The sequence below is a fragment of the Arachis duranensis genome, chromosome 1 (assembly GCF_000817695.3).
Source record: "Arachis duranensis cultivar V14167 chromosome 1, aradu.V14167.gnm2.J7QH, whole genome shotgun sequence".
Classification (NCBI taxonomy): domain Eukaryota; kingdom Viridiplantae; phylum Streptophyta; class Magnoliopsida; order Fabales; family Fabaceae; genus Arachis; species Arachis duranensis.
Window position 1 is genome coordinate 65903413 of NC_029772.3, and position 8300 is coordinate 65911712.

Below are 8300 nucleotides of genomic sequence, written 5' to 3' on the forward strand. Positions count from 1 at the left end.
AATTTTAAAATATTTTTATAAAAAATTATATTATACAATAATATCTTTAATAAAAGTAGTTAATTAATAAATTTTGAATATAATAATCTAATTATTTGTCAAGTAATATAAAATAAAATTTTAATTATTTTATATTTTTATGTTATAGTTTAAAATTTTATTTTAATATGATTTTTTAATATCATAAAAAATTTTTGCATAATAATTAATCTTATTGGATAAAGAATAGTAAAATACTCATATTTTTGTATTTATATGTTTTATATTTAATTATTTAAGAATAAAAGATTTTGTTATTATTTAAAATATTATGTATTAAAATATTGTTATTTAAATCATTTATTTATGTACTACGATATTCTATATTTATTAGAGTCTATCAATACTCTTTTTTTATATTAGCCTTTAATTTTTATCTAATTAAATCTAATGATCTTTATAAATATAGCACATCTAATAAACATATAATTGTATTGCTCATTTTAGACATTTCCAATAAAAGATATTAATCCGTGGAAAATGAATCATGGGAAATACTTAGCTTATTAGTATTACTCGCTGATTGGTATTTTGTGATTAAATGCTTTGTCCTGATATGCATAATTGTTCTTTGTCATAACAGTCGGTGAGCACATCTAAATATTTGATTGGCATAATTGTTACAATCTCAAGTTGAGATGTAATATGCTCTGCTGCCCATGTTGATTAAATTTAACTCGAGTAAAGAATAAATATTTGAATTAATTTAGAGACTTAAATTATTGTTTTAAGATTTTAGGTTTAATTATTCTTTTAATTTTTATAATTTTATTTAATTTTTAATTAATTATTTATTATTTAAAAATTTATAATTGTATCTTTATATTATATAATAATTTTCAATCAAGCCCTATTTTTTTGTTAAAAAATATAAAATGGAATTAATTAACGGGCCTGCTACACATACAAACAAAAAGGCCCTACAAGTTTTATAAGTTCCTAGCACACACTTCATTCACACACGCACTCACTCACTTTGGATGGAGCGTAAATTATACGTGCCCCACTCAACGGTTGCTCTTCGCGAATACCGCTCCTTAATGGCGCACTCTTTCACTTCTCCAAGCCCTTCGAAGAAAACACAAACCGTCCATTTTCAAGCAACATTCCAAACTGCAAAGATATGACTCGTCGCGAAGATTAGAACTCTCCATCAACACAACATAGAACTCTCCATCAACAATCTCCAAAAAAAAAAAAACGAAGTTATAATACTCAAGGTATGTTACATTGCTATTTTACTCATCTTGTATATTTTTCACATTTCAAAATCGAAGAACTAGGTTTTACTGTTCTTCTACATTCTTTTAAGTTTTACTGTTCTTCTTGTTCTAGGTCTCATTTTACAGTTTTTAATGTTCTACTTGTTCTAGGTTTTACTGTTATTCTTGGTTCTAGGTTATGTTGTTCTTCTTAGTTGTTCTAGGTGTTACTGTTCTTGTTGTTCTAGTTCTTCTGGTAACTGATTTTTGGGAGTATATTGCGTACTTTGGTAGGTGTATATGGAGTAATTTGTTGGGTGTATATGGCATAATTTGTTGGGTGTATATTTCTGAACTTATATACTGTAATATAGTCAACAGTTGCAGCTGTTCTAATATTTGCTTGTCCATGGGTGTATATTGTTTGACCTTGTAATGTTGCTTGACCTTGTATTAATGCATGTTTGAGTGATATCTGACTCATATCTATGGGTGTATCTGAATCATATCTATGGGTGTATCTTACTGATATCTATGGGTGTATTTTTCATTCCAGAAAAAATGGTAGGCAGAAACCAAGTTGGAAAAAATGTAAAAACAAATATATGTCTTAGATGAAATCAGTTTTATATAATAGAAAAATATCTGACTATAATTTTGCTTGTTTACAGCAAACCAAAGACCTTAAGTGTGCAACACATTTGTTAAGTGAAAAATTCAGAAACATGAGCGAGGAGAAGAAAATAATTGTTAGGGATTTGGGATTTGGTGGCCTGATGCACATCCCGTCGCTAAGGGTGCATCACCAAATATTAAGGGAGTTGGCTAACTCCTTCAAATTAGGGGAAAACAGACTGGAAACCGGCTACGATTCATTTAAAGTAAGACCAAAAACAATAGGGGCTGTGCTTGGCATCAACGTGCCAGGTAAATCGCTAAAGATTATAGGTGTATATGAGCCATATTCAATTGTATTTCAATTGATGCTTGGGTTTATTTGAACTGATTTTCATACTATGTTGTTTTCCTTTTTGTAGGAGATCTATTTCCTCAGAAAGTGAATTATAAGGATCTTTCTAAAGATGACAAACAAATTTTTAGAAGATTTCAGGGTAAGACCCTCAAAAATCTGACAGATGAGATGATGGCTATTGCCGTTGATAATAAACAGGATAACCTCATGTTCAAGAGGATTTTCATCCTCTATATACAGATGGCATTTCTTTTACCAATGATAATAAACAAAATCTCACCTGTGCACCTGGCCTCAATTTTCGAGATGGACACAATAACAGAGCGGAACTGGGGAGGACATGTTTTGAGTTTTATCATCAAGGGTATAATAGATTACAAGCTGAAAAAGAAAAAGGCAATCGATGGCTGCCTCTTTGCCCTGATGATAATTTACTTGCATCTATCAAAAAATAAAGACAAGAAGAGGGTAGAAAGACCTACAGAACCTTGGATTGCCAATTGGACTAAGAAGCAGTTGGTTGAAAGAATGAGGGCAGAAATTGAGGATCATATGGTAAGTGAACAAAATATCTTGGGTGTATTTTATTTACCTGAATACTACTAACTAAAATTTCTAATGTCTTAGGGGATTGTAAAGATGGCTGACACAAAGGAAAAATGAAAGAAATAAAGAAAAAAGAAAAAAAAAAGAAACAAAAAAAAAACAAAAAAGGAAGGCAAGTTCAACATCATCATCTGAGACTGAAACAACTGAAAGTGACCATTCTACCTCTGAGTCTAAGACTGAAGAAGACTCGGAGGATTCAACAAGAAAACAACCCACTCGAAAAGCCAAAAAGTAAGTAACATACTTGGGTGTATTTTGTTTATCCATTTGGGTGTATTTTGTCTATCAAGTTGGGTGTATTTTGTGCATTCATTTGGGTGTATATTGTGCACTCATTTGGGTGCATTTTATCCCTTTTATAATGTTTTAAAATAATGATTGTTTGCCTTTCAGAATGGAGTCCAAAAAAAGAAAGAAGATTTAGGAGGATTCTGATTGAGAATCTGAATCAACTGATGAGTAATGTTATGAAATTATTACTCCTTTCCTTTGGGTTTATTATCAAGATTTCATATATTAACAAAGTGTCTCTTATTAACTTATAGAAGTGAAGAATCATCACCAGTGGAGAAACAAAAAACAAAGAAAAAACTCAGAGAAAACCAAAAAAGTAAGCACTTCTTTGGATAGTATTTTGTGATCAAATTAATTTTGTATTTCTAATTAATACTTGTTTTTTTTCCCCGGCAGAGAGCGTGTAATTTCTCTTTCAAATAACTGTTGCTTTTATTCTTTTATTACCTTCTACTTCTAATTATGTGTATATTTTTTTTAGAAAAAAAGCCCTTTATTGTTTTATTCGAGAAAAAAAAAAGGCAGAAAAAAAGCAAAAACTGCAAGTATGTAAGTTTTCAAAAAACAAAGCCTGTCTTTCTTTTGAATTGTTCAGGTGTATTTTTGACTTTCTTAGGGTGTATTTTAGGTTGAGTCTGGTAGCCAGTGAGCCGGCTGAAGAGAATATGATTGTTGTAAGGGAAGAGACACAGTCCAAAGGGCTTGCAATGTAAGTTTTTCAAAAATATTTTAACCTTATAACTTTTTTTATTTTCAAAGGCATTGTTAACCTTTTATTTTTCTTCTTGCTTAGAGTTCCGATTCAAGTTTGTCTACCACTGTCCCAAGCAACCACTATGCCGGAAATTGAACAAATACCTGAGACAGAAAATGAACCAACCCCTCTGCTACAAATTGAAGGAACTACAAACAGGTAAGAAATAGTGTTGGGTGTATATTTGGTTACAGTTTGGGTGTATATTGCCCCTGTTGGGGTGTATATTTTCACGATTGATCCAGGACTATTTTTTCTACATCATGATTAATTTTATGTACCGTGTAGCACTCCTGAACCCACCCATCAACTTGAAGAAAGCACACCCACGCTTCCCCCAGCTCCATCTAAAATGTAAGTTCATCAGAGTAAAATCAATATTTGGTTATCATCCGTATATTCTTATTCTTAAAATACGTTATACATGATCACGCAGTAATTGAGCCCCAGAAGACGCTGATGCACTGATGATGATGGTACGGACAGCATCGTATGTTCCTAAAATAGATCCGTTGCCATCATTCAGCCTTGGCTTGACTGATTCAAGCCAAGAAGAAGCAGCAACGCAGGAAGGAGCATCAACGCAAGACGGAGGGAGGGCAAAAACTCCAGAAACCCCAAAACTGCTAGAATAATTAGGGGATCTAGTACACAAAATTGCAAGTGGTGGGGTGACAACAAAAGAAAAAAGTCCACAGATTCCAAAGGAGAGTGGCGCAGAGAGTTTCAAGAAGTTTGAAACTCCTGCGAGGACAAATGAAGTTACTTCTGACATGAAAGAGAAATGCTACCTCTGGGCCATACGAGTGAAAATATACGCAAATGGACTAACTAATGAGTTTGATACCATATGCACACTCCAAACCCAAGATAGATACATTTTGTCAAAACTCCACCTTGCATCACTCGCACCTGAAACGCATATAGAAGCTGAGGTAATATTACAATAACATTAATGTTTTTATCACTAAAATTAACTGCAATGATTATTGATGTAAAATTGATTTTGGCATCTTTTTCTAGATTGTCTCTACCATATGTTTCATCCTAAACCAGCAAAAGATTAAGAGGTTTCAAGAAGAAGTATACTGTCACCCCCCTGATATTGTGGTAAGGGTTGTTTCAATGAATTTTGGTTGTATTTTCTGCATTCCTTCGGGTGTATTTTCTGTCTTATATTGGGTGTATTTCATGTGTTCGTTTGGGTGTATTTTCTGTATACAATTGGTGTAAGTTGTTTATTCATTTGGGTGTATTTTCTGGATTCGTTTGGGTGTATTTTCTGTATTCATTTGGTGATTCACAATTTTTCCAGAACATGGCCCTAGGAAATCATCCAAAAGGGGTATTCTTACAGCCTAATAACAATAAAGCCGTTCAGGGTGGAAAACTACCCAATGTTTATACCCTTCTTGGACCTTAAAAAATTAGCATCGCATCGTTATGTAAGTTTTCATTTCTAAAAATTCTTATTACCATTTTTTACTTATGTGCCAAATAAACTAAAACAGTGTTCAATCTGAACATTTTTCAGATTTTTGCACCTGTTTGCCATTCACAACATTGGTGATTATGGTTGGCTGAGACAAGAAAGCAAAAATTTTATATAGTTGACCCATATCACACGAAATCTCCGTCCGATGAGAGAACTTCCCTAAATACATTCATTGTAAGTTGTTTTTGTGTTCTATATTTTAAGAGTTGGGTGTATTTCAGTTCAATATAAAGTGTAACTTTGTGCTCCTTTGGGTGTATCCCCTTTTTTTGAAATTATTCATGTATTATTGATTTATTTTGTGTTTTAAGGGATATGTAATTTCACGAATTAAAGTATATGCTGGGGGGCACCTCTAAAGACAAGGGACAAGGACAAGAAAATTAAACCACCATACCTTAACATGTCGGGCCAAAAGACAAGGTATAAATCTTTCACTCTGAAAATTAAACTTTTCTATATGTAATTTGAAATTTATTTTCTTTGTTCTCAGCTATGACTGTGCTATCTACGTAATGAAGTGACTTGAGATATTTGAGCCCGCAACATTAAAAGGCAGAAGTATGAGTGGGACAATTGGACCCAGGTAAATGTGTTTAAAACTAAATAACTCTGTATTACATTTCTCAATTAATATGGTTGATTAAACATAATATTCTTTTTAACTGTAGGACGAGGTGGACCACTTTAGAGTGGAATATGCTTCCCGGATTCTATTCCATGACATAAATCTAGACAAAGCTGAAGCCATTAGGGGAAGTAATGCAATAAGACTGTCCAAGCCATCCTCATTGTTATTGAGTCCATATTGTTAGATACATTCTAAGGATATTGACACTGATTAATGTAAAAGTTATATAGTCCTGTAATAAATTGAACACATGCTGTAAAAATTTTCCAATTATAATCCAGTTTATTGTAAAATTTCTTTCAATAATTAAACTCTCTCTGCTGTATTCAAAATGTATGAATTACAGGTACTATAATATGAAGGAAAACATCAAACCAAATATACACCCCATAACTTGCCATTTTTTACACCCAAAGAAAGTTGAATATACACCCGAAAATCTATCCCCCTGATGCTTTATCCTTAAAACCCTGAACCCTAAACACTTAAAACCTAAACCCTAACCCCTAACCCGTAAACCCTAAAACCTAAACTGTAAACCCTAAAACCCTAAACCCTAATACCTAAAACCCTTAAACTGTTGTAAAAAAACAAACAGTATTTTATAACATAAAAACAATATTCTAAAGTATATATATGTATATATATGCAAAATGTGAAATACAAGAAAATTCAGAAATATACCCAAAAGAACAGTGCTTTTACAGCCATATTCTGTAACTATACACCCAAAGAGTTATCCGCTACTACTGGTTCCCTGAACTGATAATTCATAACATGTCTTTGATATTTGGTGGAATTTGAATGCACCACTGACGCAGCATCAAAGAGGTTTAACTGAATATAACAAACTCACATATTAGCTAAACTATTAACGAGAAAAATAAACTAAATCACCACATATTTAAAGAACATTCCTTTTACCTCGTCTAAACGTTTCATTTTCTTCTTCTTTGTGGAATTTACAATCTGTTTGTCCAACTTTGAACCTAGCCTATTTTTTGGACATCCTCTTGTTCGAATCCTTGGAGGGTTTTGAAGCTCGTTAATGGATTCCAAGTTGGCATCTTTGTGAGATAAAGAAGATGTGCCCTTCCTTTTAGCTTTCAATGATTTCATCTCAACCATGACGTTATTGTACGCACGGTGCAGAATTGCAGTCAGCTCCTCCGATTCTGATGCAAATTCACAAATATTTTGCGAACGAAAAACCAATTGGTCAAACCTCTTGCTTCTTGGCTCCAACAGTGGCTCGTCGTGGCTGCTCTTGATATGTGTGTGTCGCCTCTTTACCTTCTTGCTCCATCGTTTCAGTATATATCTAGGTGACACTTGGCTTACTCGTTCAAAGCTTAACACGCTTAGTGCGTGTGATAAACCACTATTTTATGGTTTATATTGTATTTAATTGAGTGGTTTTATCAAGCCTTTCACCCACTTATTCATATGATTTGCATGATTTTACAATTCCTTCCTAATTTAGTTCTATGATTGAAAACATGCTTTTTTGGTCTTAATTTAGCTAATCTTAATCCTCTCTTATTACCATTCAATGCCTTGATCTGTGTGTTAAGTGTTTCATGCTTCATAGGGCAGGAATGGCTTAGAGAATGAAGAGGAAGCGTGCAAAAAAATGGAAGGAACACAAGAAATTGAGGAGATGACCAGCGAGAAGTCACGCGGTCGCATGTCTCATGCGACCGCGCGAAATGGAAGAAATCAGAGTGACGCGTTTGCGTGCCTGACGCGACCGCGCGGACTGGAAGCTGCACAAACGATGTGAATGTGTGGACGACGCACATGCATGGAACGAGAAAAACGTTGAGTGACACGATCGCGTGGACGACACGACTGCGTGACATGCGCGATCTGCAAAATTACAGAAGTCGCTGGCACAGATTTTGAGCCGCATTTCAACCCAGTTTTCAGCCCAGAAACACAGATTAAAGTCAGGGAATATGTAGAGACTCAGGACATCACTTCAGATCAAATCAATATACACTTTTCATAATTTAGATGTAGTTTTTAGAGAGAGAGGTTCTCTCCTCTCTCTTAGGATTAGGATTAGGATTTTTTATTAGGATTAGGAATATTTCTTCTTCAACTCAGGTTCAATGTTCTTTTTAGTTATTTTTCTCTTTTATTTGTTTATGAACTTTTCATGTTAGGATTTTCTTAAATAATATAATTTGAGGTATTTCAGACTCATGATTGTTCTTCCTTATTTTTAATTTAGATTATTTACTATTGGCTTTGGTTGATTAATTGGTAACTCTTGAGTTATCAAACTCATCGTGATTGAT